This window comes from Chionomys nivalis, chromosome 5, assembly GCF_950005125.1.
Source record: "Chionomys nivalis chromosome 5, mChiNiv1.1, whole genome shotgun sequence".
NCBI lineage: Eukaryota > Metazoa > Chordata > Mammalia > Rodentia > Cricetidae > Chionomys > Chionomys nivalis.
Window position 1 is genome coordinate 30,820,711 of NC_080090.1, and position 13,678 is coordinate 30,834,388.

At 53.0% G+C, this 13,678-nt stretch overlaps 1 protein-coding gene across 6 annotated transcripts in view; it reads right to left on the minus strand.

Moving 5' to 3' along the window:
• Positions 1–13,678, minus strand: part of Zmiz1 (zinc finger MIZ-type containing 1) — a 199,934-nt gene that overhangs the window by 152,853 nt on the left and 33,403 nt on the right. For 5 of the 6 annotated variants that reach the window (XM_057769310.1, XM_057769312.1, XM_057769309.1 and 2 more), the window contains exon 2: positions 3,353–3,472. The gene's annotated coding sequence lies outside the window, so the exon portion shown is untranslated. Of the gene's footprint in view, positions 1–3,352; positions 3,473–6,682; positions 6,701–13,678 lie in introns of those variants that run through there. The other variant, XM_057769311.1, reaches the window with a different exon arrangement.

Consider the following 13,678-nt stretch of genomic DNA (forward strand, 5'->3'; position numbering starts at 1 on the left):
GAAGGTACACTCCTTGATGCCTGAAGCCCAGAGAAGATCCAAGGAAAACTGAGGCACAGAAGTGGGACATTGGGGAGTTAGAAGAAAAGTACCCACTCCATTTTCTGGCATCTGAACTCAAGGGTACCCACCTCGCCCCTCTTTCCTTTATCACCTCCTTGGCCCTCGACACAGACCTTGGAGCAGCCTCTCTGCCCAGCTTTTCCTGTGGCTTGGATGCTGGCAGGTCCATTTCGGGTTCGCTCTCCAGGACTGGCTGCAGACCTCTACTCCAGGAAAGGGAATGTCATAGCCTCCCAGACTGCAGGGTAGCTAAGCACTCGGCATCCCTCTGCAAACGGAGCCGATGAGGACTATGGGCAGCTCCCGGTCACCAGTCTACTTTATGTCTTCATCCACAGCATTTTGACACCAACTACATGGGTCAGGGTAGAGGAGATTTCACTATGAGAGGGCCGTGGCAGAAGGCAGTGATGGGTTTCACGTGAGTTCCCACAAACAACTGAGCTTCCCTGGTACTGCTCTCTGCACCCACAGCTCCTCAGCTGACTTTGTTGTCGCTATTGCTGGTCCCCATTGTCTGTGTCACCGCCTTCCATACAGCCAGTGTAGTTTCAGAGGGCAGTGTGCATGGCCGTAAGGCTAGCGTGCCATGCGGTTACTGGTATATTTCTACTGCTGGGCCTCGGGTCTCCTTGTGGCATTGGGAACCTGGCCAGGTGATTCCTGAAGTGCACGCCTTCTCTGGGACAGTGTGTGACATTTTGATGATTCCAGACAGCAGCCAGCTCAGGGTCTTCTCCTTTGCTGTGAGGTATGTGGGGGCTTTGGAAACAGACACTGTTCATCCCGACAACTGGGGCCTGGGTATGTGTCTCATGGACAAGAACAAGATGAACTCCAGGCAGGCGCTGGGTGAACAAACCTCAGTGGGAGGAAGAATTGCCCATATGACGTTCACAGAGCTCTTTATGGGCCCTCATTCCTACATAACTAGGTAGGTAGTAGAGTTGGAGAGCAACCCAGCCTTGCCCACCTTGGGAAGGATGCCACCTACTTAAGTCATAGCCTCTTGTATCTACCATAATGAAGCTGTGTGTCCCCAGGCTAGTTTCAGGGCTTCTGTAATCCTCTGTCCCTCAGCAATGTCCACCCCAAGTTCCTGAGCTGAGTTCAGGCTATTGAAGAGTGTTGGACCAACCGATGTGCAGAGGATGGCAGAAGAGAGTGGCACTTGGCTCCCCTTTTAGATGAACCTCTTCCTGCCTTTGGGTAGGTGGGCTTTTCCCTCCCAGAGTAGGTACTGGGAGCTTCAAGACCTGGTGGGGCCCAACTGTCCAGCTACAGGAAGAAGCCACTCCATCCCCGTTTCCCCCAGCCTGGGAGCCAAGGTTCTGACTTTAGTGTGGAGGCTGAGACGGGATCCGACATCACCAGAGAGCTGCCCTTACTCCCACTATAGAGTAAAGAAGCCAGGACAAACTGGGTATGGGCCTAGGGGCTCCCTGAAGCTGCTGAGGCACCTGCTTGCATCTGCTGCTGAATCCATCTTCCTGGCCGGCTGTGAACTGTGAAGCACCCCGCACCGCTTCTCCCTCCTCCAGGCAGACTGCTTGGCTGCCTCCTTGGTCTTCGCCCCCACTGAGTGGACACTTCCATGCCTGTGCAGCGCAGTTCTGTGTCTGCTGCCTTGAACCCATGCTCACCCAGCTGTTCAACCACCATTTGCATTTAGCAGGAGGGCCCAGCATGGCGCCAGTGTTGGTGAGAGCCAGTCTGACAGCACGGGGAACATATGGTTCCAGAGGAAACTGGGCTTGATCCCAGTTCCGCCAAGAACTGTGTTGACTCTAGGTAGGTTTCCTAGTCTCTGTGTTTTGAGTTTCTTCATCTGTATAATAGGACAAGTTTCTCTGGGTTGTTAATGCCTTTAAAAGCTTCACCTTCCTCCGGTCATTGAGACTAAGGAACAGCAGCAGAGAAGGGCAGGGACTTATCCAAGATCACACAGCAGGTCTATTGGTAAAGCAGCCCCACCCTGCCAAACCACAGGGGCAGGACTAAGGTAGCAAGCAGTAGAGTATTTCCAGCTCCCGACTGAAGTAGCAGAAGGGGGGGGGGGGCGCAGGGCAGGCTGTAGAGGCTGCTGGTGGAGGGGTAGCCCGGAGGCCACAAATTCCAGGCAGGGGCTGGGGCGTGCATTCTCAGCTGGACTGAAGACTGACAGGCATGCCACAGGAGGCCCTCGAAGTCCAGTCTGCAGGACCTCAGGCTAGGCCCAGCCAATTCTCTGCGTGCTGGCCTTGGCACCCATGGTCTTTCAGGCAGCCCACACTGTTCTTAACCCTAGAAGTGCACAGACTACATGGGCCCTCAGGTGCAGGCTGGGAGTTAACTTTTGCTTCCCTGAGACTCCGCAGGAGCTAGGCCCTCTGCTTCTCTTCTTTTCCCCTCTCTATGAGCATGGTAACTTCTCACCTTCCCCAAGTCAGCCCAATGGCCTCTTCCCAGAGAGGGTTCATTCCTTGGCTTTCTACCCTGATGTAGATGCTGCCCCATGTCAGGGAGGCAGGTTAGTAGAAAGGAGGGCTTGGGTGCAGTGTGGTTAAGCAATACCAATTCTGGCCCTGTCATTTCCTGCCCTGCAACTCACCTTTCTCTAGGCCTCAGTTACCCCATCCAGTGTGAAATAGCCCATTCCTGGAGGATCCGAGGAAGCTTGATCATAGCAACCATCAGCCACTGTCACTTCGTACAAGGCCTCTCCTTTTGTCTTGAGTTGGTTCTTCTGAGGACACTCAGACCCACCCCCAAGAAGGGGCTACAGGATGAGGAGGACCAGGACAGGGTTCAAGGATGTACAGATATGAACTTGAACCCAGGTCTGATTAGGTATGTGGCACTGGGCAAGGTCTTCCTAACCAAGGATCAGTTTCCTCACCTGCACAACAGGATTGGTGACAACCACTCCCTCAAGGACAATTATGGAGGGAAAAATCTTGACAAGGTACAGTTAAATGCCCACAGGAGCAGAGGACATTACTATGACAACTGCTATTATCTCCACGATCTAGATTAGAAGACAAAAATCCCTTAGCAGGAGGGTGAGAGCTACCAAGCCTACACAGGACACTGACAACAGAATAAAACCACGTGTCCAATGCCCAGGCTAGGCCCAAGCCCTCTCTGCTCTGGTTTAGAAGCCCAGGAACAAAGGGGAAACTGGGAAACGAGCCACGTCCCCGCCCAAGCTCCTCAAGCTCCTGACATCGCCTTCTCCAGGTAGCCACACACACTTACCAGCCCTCAGTAGCAGATTCCCAGTACCAATATAGCTGGCTCATCAACTCACCTGCTAAGGCTTCTGCCAGTCGATCACAACTCCAGGCTGTGGCAATGTTGGGGAAGGGAGGCTGCCGTGAAAGAGGTGCTGAGTGGGTTCTATGCGGTCCAAGCACAGTGGCCACAAGTTCTGCAAGGAAGAGCAGAGGGGACGATGAGTTCTAGCTTCGGGCCAGCAAGCAACCCCTGAGTTTTCCAGCTGTCCTCTAGATCTAGCATGCCTGGGTCCCTCAAACCACCTCCTGGGTGCTGTAGTTCCTCTTGGAAGAGACACAGGCTACTCAGAGTCATACCTGCGACCCTACACTAAGCCTCAGTGAGTTCAATAGCCTGAAAACAGCCAGGAGCAGCTACACCCCCACGCATACCATCACAATACCCCACTAACAGGCCTGTCCTTATCATTCCAAGCCCCAAGCCAGAGTGACCTTGGAGCCCATATTCGGGTCCTCTGGGAGGCCCTCTCTGACCACGCCCCCTTTTTCTGTAGATTTGAAACAGATTGACCAAGTCTCTCCCAGATTTCCATGCCTTATCAGAAAGTCGGTCTAATGTATGTCATCTGATATTGTTATCAAGGGACACAGGTTTCATTTGGTGTTGGACAGAGAAGAGAGGGAGGGAGAAAGTAACAAGGACAGCACAGTCTGGGTGCAGTGAGGTGCACTAGACAGGCCGAACCTGTGGGTCAGCTTCCATGTGCCTTCAGTTAGGAGGCCTCCAGAGCTCCCTAAAGGTTTCCTGCTGTCTAGTTCCAAACATGTGGTGGCAATGGAAGGGGTGTGTGTGTGTGTGTGTGTGTGTGTGTGTGTGAGAGAGAGAGAGAGAGAGAGAGAGAGAGAGAGAGAGAGAGAGAGAGAGAGAGAGAGAGATTTTCTCTGCTGTCCTACAACTGAGGAAACTGGGGCCCTTATAGGGGCACACTCTTCCCAGAATTCCTTAGTGAGTGAGGGGGCAAGGCCTGAAGTATACCATGTCTCCTCACTTTGCCCACTGCCGGCAGACTCAGGTATGAAGCCTGCTTTGATAGGCGACAGGCTCCTCTCAGCTATGTCTCCAGACACCTGACTGTGGGGGTGGAGGGGGGGGGATGAGATATGGAAGACAGGAAGTCCCTAGGGCTGGAAAAAGTGCCACGGGGAAGAAGGCTTTCTCAGGACAAACTGCCCAGCCCGCTAGCCCTTCTTCCTCCAGCCTGGAGCCCTGAGGCCAGAGTTCAGGGAAGGCAGCACAGGGAACCAACCTCTTGCAGCATCTCCACAGCTGCCAATAAGGAAACTCCCCCCCTCTCCCCCCCCCCCCCCCCCCGCAAGCCTATCCACAGTGAATAGGCCTTTCTAAAACTCCCTTCTGGACCCTAAACACTGCTGGCGCAGCATACACTAGTATTGCCATCTTGGAGTAGGGCGTGGAAACAGCAGTCCGGTGGGCTATCCCGTCACCTAGCAAGTCCATTTCTACAGCAATGCACACTGTTCATCAGTGGTTTCTCAGTGTCAGGCATGGCAGCCCCAGATTAAACACCAGCACAGAACGGACAAACCGCAGCATCGCACACACTCCCTCATTGAGAGGAGGTGAACCCCACAGCAACAACACAAAAATCCTACCAACAGAGCACGGACCTGGAAGCCAAACTTGGGTGAGTGTACCCTTGGAGATCACTCAGACCAAGGTCAAGAAGAGACAAGGGGACTCGGGGCTGTAGCATAACCACGGCATGCGCTCTGGAAGTCTGTTCTTCACCTGTGATCCTGTGTGAGCCTTCATACTTGCTTTGAGGAACAGGATTCAGTGCAAGTGGCATTTCCTGGGGTGGAGAGACATGGCTACAGGAGGCTCTGCTTCTGACCTTGACTCTCAGAAAGCCTTAGGACTACAGAAGAAAGCATTCTACTTCACTGGGCAGTGGAGAAGTGAGGGACAGCCAGTAGTTCAGCCCACTACCAGGTGGGGAAGAGGTCTCAGGTGATTGGAGGGGTCACATGGGCCCAAGGGACTCCCCAGACAAGTGGGAGGGGGGCCCTTGCAGACCATGCCTTTTAAGGTGCAACAGACAGCTGAGAGCAGGCGTCAAAAGTCAGGGTCCTTTGCATGAAGGGAGTAGTGTCTGAGAGGAACCCCAGCCCTTCTAGGGGGTCTGGGATGATGTGTTTCTGGGTGGCTCAGTGGTGACAAAAGCATGTTCTCGCTGAGACAATCTATCCAGATACATGAGCAGGGTAGCAGACTTTTCTAAGTAGTTGTAGCACCTCAATAGCAGCTGAACCCAAACAAATCCTGAGGCCCTGGCCTAAGTGACAGGTCCAGCCCCTCCTTGGACTGCCCTGCTGCCCAACCTTCCTACTCTTCATACCCCTTAGCTGCCTCACCTCTGCAACTGAGATGCCCCATCCCTCTCCACCATACCAGAGGGTGCTTCCTCCAGGAAGCCTTCTCTCCCTCCCACCCTTTCCTAGGCCCGCATGTGCACGGTTCTGGATGGGAAGGGACAAAGCCTATCTCAGGCAGGATTGTGTCTTTTTCTTCTGAATCTGAAGGCTCTTCAAGCAGAGGCCGGTCATCCTGAGGGAAGAGACCCCCGACAATGATCCTGTGGCGATCAGTCTCCTGGCAACACCTTTCAGAGGCCAGCATCAAACCACGCATCAGTCCTTTACCACCATCTTCATCTCCAGTAAGGACTGAAGGTGAAGCTGAACTTGGGGGTGCAAAGAGGGTTCCCCAGTCGGAAGGCTTAACGGGTTCTCTGTTGTAGATGACACCATAAATGTATACCATTCCCCCATAATTACCTATTAAAGTAAGACCACAAGAACCCTAAGGAGCAAAGGAAGAGGCATGGGGCCAGACAAGGACACTGACTCCTCTGTACTACTGCAGTGTGGCCCTGCAGACCCAGCTTGCACAGCAGCCTCCCCACCTTGCCATGGGTAAATAGGACAGGCAGGGTCTCAGTTGACCCCCACTGCTAGGGTCTACGCACATAAACCCTCTGTGTGGGTCTCTTATCTTCGTCCTTCCAATTCCAGTTCTGTTCTAATGTGTGACCACTACCGTTTAGCCCACCACCCATCTGAAAGACAGGCTAATTCAACCATCTCTGATGGGACCCTGTTCCCTCTTCAGTGGAAGGTCTGAGCCTCAACAAGACAAGGTCATTATGGGTCTCGGGTCTTTTTCTGTCCCCACAGTGCCAGCACCAATTCCTGTTGCAGCAGTCTGATGCAGCCACCCCACTCCACACAGGCCACAGCACCTACTTCTAGCCGCAGACCCCCTTTGCTAAGAAAGGAAGGCCCTACTGAGCAGAGGAGGGCATAGCTGAGCCAAAACTCACAGGCTGGGTGAGGGAAGGTCACCAGGTCCACCCTATGGGAGAAGACAGCCATACAAGAGCAGTTGTAGAGGCAGTTGCTTGTACACGTAGAAGTGGGTGTAGGATGGGTGAGGACGCCATCCCTAAAGGTGTGCAAGCAGAGGGAGGGCCCCGTGTCACAGGTACATCAGAAACAAGCTGGACTTCGACTTCTCAGACTCCCCTGAGGACCAAATCACTCAGATGACTGCTACGCCTACAGCGTCTTGTCCTCTCCCTGGACAGAATGTGGATCTGGAAGACAGCCCAGAAATTTAAATAGTTAACCAGATCTCCCAGGTGATCCTCGACATCTCGAAAGATGGAGAACACTGACAGGTGACCTTCCAGGTCTTTCTTGGGCCTAGAGATTATCAGCTTTGAATATCCCTCTCCATTTCCCCAAACCCTTCTAGAGATGCCAGCCCTCCCGGGCAGTGACCTGAACACATCATGAATAATAACAATTTAAAAGCTTTAGGAGGGGAGAGAGGTAAGATTGGGGCAATTCGTCCCACAGTGGTGGTACTAGCCCAGCTCCTTCCTAGCCCCTCAGCCCCCAGAGACGCAAGCTTAGCATGGGGCAGGGTTGGGGGAGCAACAGCTGCTGCCCAGTGAGGCTCCCGAAAAAAGCAATTATCTTGCTCTTAGCAGAAAAGCACTGGTCCTTTAACCACGCCCCCCCAATACACACACACACACACACACACACACACACTCACCCAGGCCAAGATGCTGTGGTAGGCCTCATTACCACCCCCTCCAGACTCCAGATTTCTGACTTGCACTACCTCCATCCTTCGAGCACACTTCCAACACTTAAATCATTTAGCCCGCTAAACCGGAGACGGCAAAATGGGTGCTATTTCTTAAAAACATACAGAGAGCGTATTAAATTATTGATAGCCATTAAACAGGAGGAAAATATTAAACAGCTCTCAGCCCTTATCAATCATTCATGCAGTTTCCACTGGGGTGTTTTCTGGAGCGATCACTCGGGCAGCCCGGGGAGCTGGCTTCTGCCAGCAAGGAAGGCAGTGGCTGGAGAGAGGCCAGCAGGAGGCTGGCCCCAGCCCCAACAGTCACCTTGGATAGGGGTATGTGGGGGCAGGGAGGTGAGGCTTCGCGCTTGCTAATGTGCCATCCTCTGCTCTTCCTGACTTTATCAACAAAGGGAGACTCCAGCACCGCCTTCAGGAGGCTCGTAATTAAATCCAGCCTGCTTTTATTGGGCAACTACTATATATCAGACCTGCAGGATGCACAAATAAACAAGCCCCAAGGCCCTCGGGGAGGGGGGGGGGTAAAGGTGGTGGCAGAGAGCCCAGTGCAAGAAAGTGTAACTGTGCTGCACAATAATGGAGCCAACACTAGAAGTCCATGCGGAGGTGATGCAGAGAAGAGGGGTCAGATGTGGCTGCAAGAGGCTGCCAAGAAAGGATTCACTGAAGTAATTCCCAGGGACGTTCTTAGATGGGAACAGAAAATTGTCCTGAGGGGAAGCAGGGAGTGGCACAAAGGGGATAAGTAGCCCAGGGAAAGGCCGAACACTGCCAGGACTGCTTGAGTGGCAGGTTCTGGATACGTGGGATGGGAATTTGGGCACAGGGACCAGAAGGCTTAACAGGTAGGAGGCTAGCAGTCTCAGTGTACACAGGCAGAAGCTTGAGGTTCACTCCAGCTGCCAGGCCAGTATCCCCACCACACTGGTATGGCAGATCCATTTCCTGGCTCTGATTCAGGACACCTAAGCCAGTATGACGCAGGCCCCGAGGCTGTAGGTTCAAGGTCCTGCTGCGTTCAGCCACAGACAGGCCTGGCAATGCTACCCTCAGGAGACAGGATCCCCACTGCTGCCTACCTGTGCCAAGGACCCAGATACCAGGGCTATGGGAGCCAGCAGACACCTGATACTGCCCCACCTCACAGCACAGGGACCAGCCACAGTCAGAGGCCATGTGAGGATCCCAAGCCCAGCTGTGTTGCTTCGCCTGACCCTGCCTAGCTCCTCCAGCCATGCCCAGCACATATTGGTCTTTCTGAATGTTTTTCCGAGCTGTCAGTTGTGGCAGAGGCCCTGCCAAGTGTGGCTCACACCCTCATCAGAGCAAGCTGCTGTCTCAGGGAGATGTTTTATAGAGAAGAGATGTTTACCGTCACACCAGGGACTGACAAGGCTTCACCAGGAGAATTTCAGTCTGCAAAGTCAAAGGGTCCCTTTCTCAGCTGCTTGGGAAAAGTGGCCTGGGATTCAGGAAACATCCTTTGGGCTGAAGGGGCCTAGGGAGTAGGAATACATAAAGCTAATGCAGAGGTAGGACCTGAATCCAGTCCTTGCTCTGCCATAACTGTCCCCTCCTGGGCTCTGCCTGTACACACAGTGACAAAGACACAATCGAGACAGAAAAGCTACACGGCTCCCATTAGCCTCCTGAGTAGCTGGCTGCAGCCTGCCAGAAACATGGAATTCCAGATGCTGACCCCAACCAACACTGCACTGTTGACCCTCAGATTCAGAGTGACATCATGCTTTGGTCCCTCCCTCATTTGTGGTACTAACAGCGTTGTCTCAGGGCCCCTGCATCTTCTTGTTATCACTTAGCTGGGCTGTTACATATCCACTTCTCTCTAGTACAGGTTTCAGAAAGGTGCAGGGCCCTGGGAGGAGCTTGGGAGCAGGCTATCTAGAAAGTTCTGCTGGCCAGCAAAAGCAAGACCCAAATGGGCAAATGACTCCATAATCCAAAACCAACACACCTGGCTCCAGCTGACTTCGTCTTACTAGCCCGTGTCGCTGTCAAATCTCCAGTCTTCCAGTTTTTCCCTCGCTGGCATTCACCGAAGTCATACCACAGGTACTCCACCACCCTGACTGCCATGCCCCAGGGCCTTTGCCTATGCCGGTGCTTTCTCTATCCAGTCAAATTCTGCTCTCTCCATCTGCAACCGCTGCACACTTTATACATTACCCTAGACTGAATTCTGGTCACATCTGTTCTGAGCTAAATAGGGGACATCATGAATACAAACAGGGTTCCTTTCTTCAGCCCTTGGCACAAAGGGTAAGAGGGAGCCTCTAGCTTGACTGCACTCAAAACTACCCACCCCAGCTCTCGGTCTACACCCATAACCAGTGCTTCCTAGTGGATAACCTGTACAGGTCTGATGGCAGTGTGAGAAACCATTCTCCAGAGGAAGGGTGAGCTGCTCATAGCCAGATGTAATGAGACCGTACGTACTCTAGGAGTTCCTAAGCCAAAGGAAGGGGTAGGCTTGGGAATTTCCAGGCAAATGCCAACAGAAATTGGCCACAAATGAATCATTAACTTTCAAGTTGAGAGCTCAAGTGCTTGTGCCAAGGTCTTTGACTCTGGCCTATGTGGGCCACTTGGCTTCGCCTGGCTCAGGCCTGAGGGCACCCCCACCCCTGTCCCCGCCCCCACCGGCCACCTGCTTTACCCCGTGGCCTCTGTTCACCAAGAAGCAAGACCATTTGAGCTGGAGAAGCCCTGATGTCTGATGGGAGCGGATTTGCCTTTCCCCCAAGAGCCACTTCAAACCTCTGTCCTCAATATCCACGCCCTCCCATCACACTGCCCTGTCTCAAGCTGGCCAAATCCTTTCTGTCCTTCGAGATCTGGATGCATTCCTGTCTGCCTTCTATCTAAGCCCCATGACCCCCAAGTCCTCTCAGCCATGCACACGTCTCTGTGAGGTCTGTCTGAACTGGCCTGAGCACCTGGGACTCATTTCTACTAGGGACTCTGTCTACTCTTCTGCACCCCAGCGGACACAAGGCTCTGTCTGAACCCCACAGCTCTAAATCCAGGACTGTGGCTTGTTGGGTTGGTACAGGCCTGCAGCTCTCACTGGGTTCAGGTAGGAAGGAATCCTCAGGCTTCTTTTCAGGGCCTGGTGAACCAAAGGTAGTGGATCAAGGTGACCTCAAGTCTAGAGTAGGGGAGTTGGGTGGTGCCAAATGCCAGTTCCCTTGTAGCCAGCAGAGACCAGAAACAACAGCCTCATTCCTCAGTGTGCCACCCTACAGAGGCCTCGCTGCCACACAGCCGAATATAGCAGACAGAAGTCCAGAAGCACAGACAGAACCTCACAAATATGCATCCTACCCTGGTGCAATGCCATTCACCATGAAGTCGCCTGGCTTTCCAGATTCAGGGCCACCCATACAGTAACAGACCACTAAGCAGAGTGACGGGTGCTGCCGCCTTGTATATGCGACCATGTCCAGTATATGCGACCATGCCGCACCCTTATCCTTCCTCCACCACATGGAGAGGGATAAAGACTGCGACAGCAGCATGAAAGGTAGACTCCAGGTTCCACAGGGAGCTGGACGGTGCTGAAGTCATTGTCTGAGATCCCAGCTTCTATCAGTCACTAATGCCCTCACAGTCCCTCCTGCCCAAGCTCAGAGCTTTGACAAGTGCTGTGGGCATTATCTCAGCCATCATCCTGCCTTCCTCTCAGAGCCTTTGTTCATCTGGTCCTCAAAATGGCCCTGTGAAGTTAGGTATGCTGGCTCAGGACTGTAAATTTAGCACTCAGGAGGCTGGGGCAGGAGGATTTCAAATCTGATGTCAGTCTTGGTACATTATTAAGATTCTGTTTCAAGGTAGAGTGCCTGCTTTGCATGATGAGGCCCTGGGTTCCATCTCTAGCACTACAAACAGGACACAGTGAATGACTCCTCGAGGCAGCAGGTGAAGGTCATTATTACCACGTGACACACAGAGAACCCCAAGCCTGACTGGGAAAAAGCCTGAATTACCCATTATTCTAGCTAGCACGATCCATCTGAACCTAACTCCAAAATAGCTATCCTTGAAGCCATTAGCAAAAAGGAAAAGACAGGACGGAGAGGTAGAAGGAACTGCCCACAGCCATGTGTTCTTGACAGAACCCGGGTTGTGCTTTGGGAATGGGTTTCTGTGACACAGTCTTCTTCCTATGGTCTGGTTCGCAGCTGGTGGACATAGTGGGGGAGAAACAGAGACTGTATAGGGATCTGGGGGTGGGGGTCAGAAAGGTAGGCAAAAGGTTCTGAGGAGATAAGGCTATCTCCATACTGCCTGCAGGGTTCCTGGCATGGCCACTCTTTCCTGATGATAAGGGCAGAAAGTCTTATTCATGAACCTATAATCAGGCCAAATGCCTGAAACACACTATTTTGTGTGTTTACACACATACACATGCATGCAGAAACAGCCTCCTTATATACCCCATGTCTGTATACGCATGCATACAAGGTAAGTCAGAGGTTGTATGCACATGTGTGTATATATAGACATACCCCCATTACGTTCCTGATGATCATGCATGTCAAACGCAAGCATGTACACTAGTTAATAAGCAGACATCCAACCCACAAGACCGAGTACTGCCCTGAGTGCTGGCAGGTGCACCCGTATGGCACACCATGTCCATTTGCACTTGAATCAAGAGCAAGGATGTGAACAGCCTCTGGTGCATGCGCGTGTGGCCCCAGATAAGGCTCAAGACACATGTGCACACACTCGTGCACAGTAGTTCCGGAGGCCAGGACAGGGAGACGAGCAAAGAGAGCAGGTGGCAGGCAGCCATCTACAGGACCAGCTGAAGAACCCTGACTGCTGCTGTGCTGCTTGGCTGTGACTGCTCAGAGCAGCACCATAAATCAGGAAGCCACTTGCTGCAGCTGCTTAAATCACTGCTGCTGGACTTGGTGCTCAGGACGAAACGCCAGCAGCTGGGAGGAGAAAAGAAGAAAGATGTTGGCATTTTGCATCCCTCACCCAGGACTGCCTCCCCAACTGCACCGAGCTAGACCCCCTTGCCCTGCTGGCTACTAGGCCCTTCTTGCTTTAACCTTTCCTCCACCTTGTTCAGCCAAGCCTCAGAGCACATTCACAGATTGGGCACTGGCCTCCAGGCCTAGCACTGACAGCTTCTGCCAGTGACTAGTATCCTATGGGTACATGGGGGTGGGGGAGGAGAGGTAGACAGTCTATTCCTCAAAAGGAACACTGTGGGATGTCACCAGACCAGACATTTAAGCATGAATCTACTGTCAGTTCCACCCAGGAGTTCCCTCCCTTGGCCCACATCACTTCCCGTCTGTAAAGTGGGGATGGGCTCAGGGCCTCCAGAGCTGCTCAAGCTGAGGATCTGCTGCTGGGGAAAAGATCTCGTGGATGCTGATTAATTATGACTATTAATAATACAGCCATCTGTAGCTCGTGGTACAGCACATATGATTAAAACCGGGCCCTGTGCCCCGGCGGCAGAATAAATAGGTCTCTGAATGGGCCACTGGTGTCACCACCAGCCTGAGAGTGGATGCATGGTGATGGAGCACTGGGGAGGAGCTGTTTGTGCTGCTCAGACAGATGAGGAGAGCAGAGACAGCCAGGAAGGCAGACAGGCAGGCAGACAGACAGACGATGGGGACCTGTTCATCAGACAGTGAACACCAGACAGTCCCTGAGGCCAAGCCTCAGGGAAGGATTCTCTGCGCCTGCCCCTAGGGAGAAAAGCTTGCTAGGCGCTAGCTCTTCTCAGCTTTGCCCTGTTGTTGCCTAGAGCCCTGAGCTTCAACTGAAGACGCCTCATAAGCTGTGGGCTGCAAGACGGGGTAAGCACGGTGACAGATTCTGGCCACATCATCTTACACCTCTGTCTGGTGTCCTCCTTGGTTCCCCACCCCCAGCCCTGAACCAAGTTATCTCCCTGCACAGTACAAGCCTTTCTGACACACCTCCCTCCCCTATAGTCGGACAGTGGGTGCAGCCGCCATCCCTCTGTCCTAGGGGTTTAGGCCCTCTGGCCTTGCTGTGAACAAGAATGCACTCTAGATGCTCATACGGCTTCCCATTGGTCAGACCACGAGCTGTCCTGCTGAGCACCCTGTCACTCTGACTGTAGGCAAATGGATGGCACAGGGGCCTCCAAACCCGACCCTAAATGGATACACACTATGAA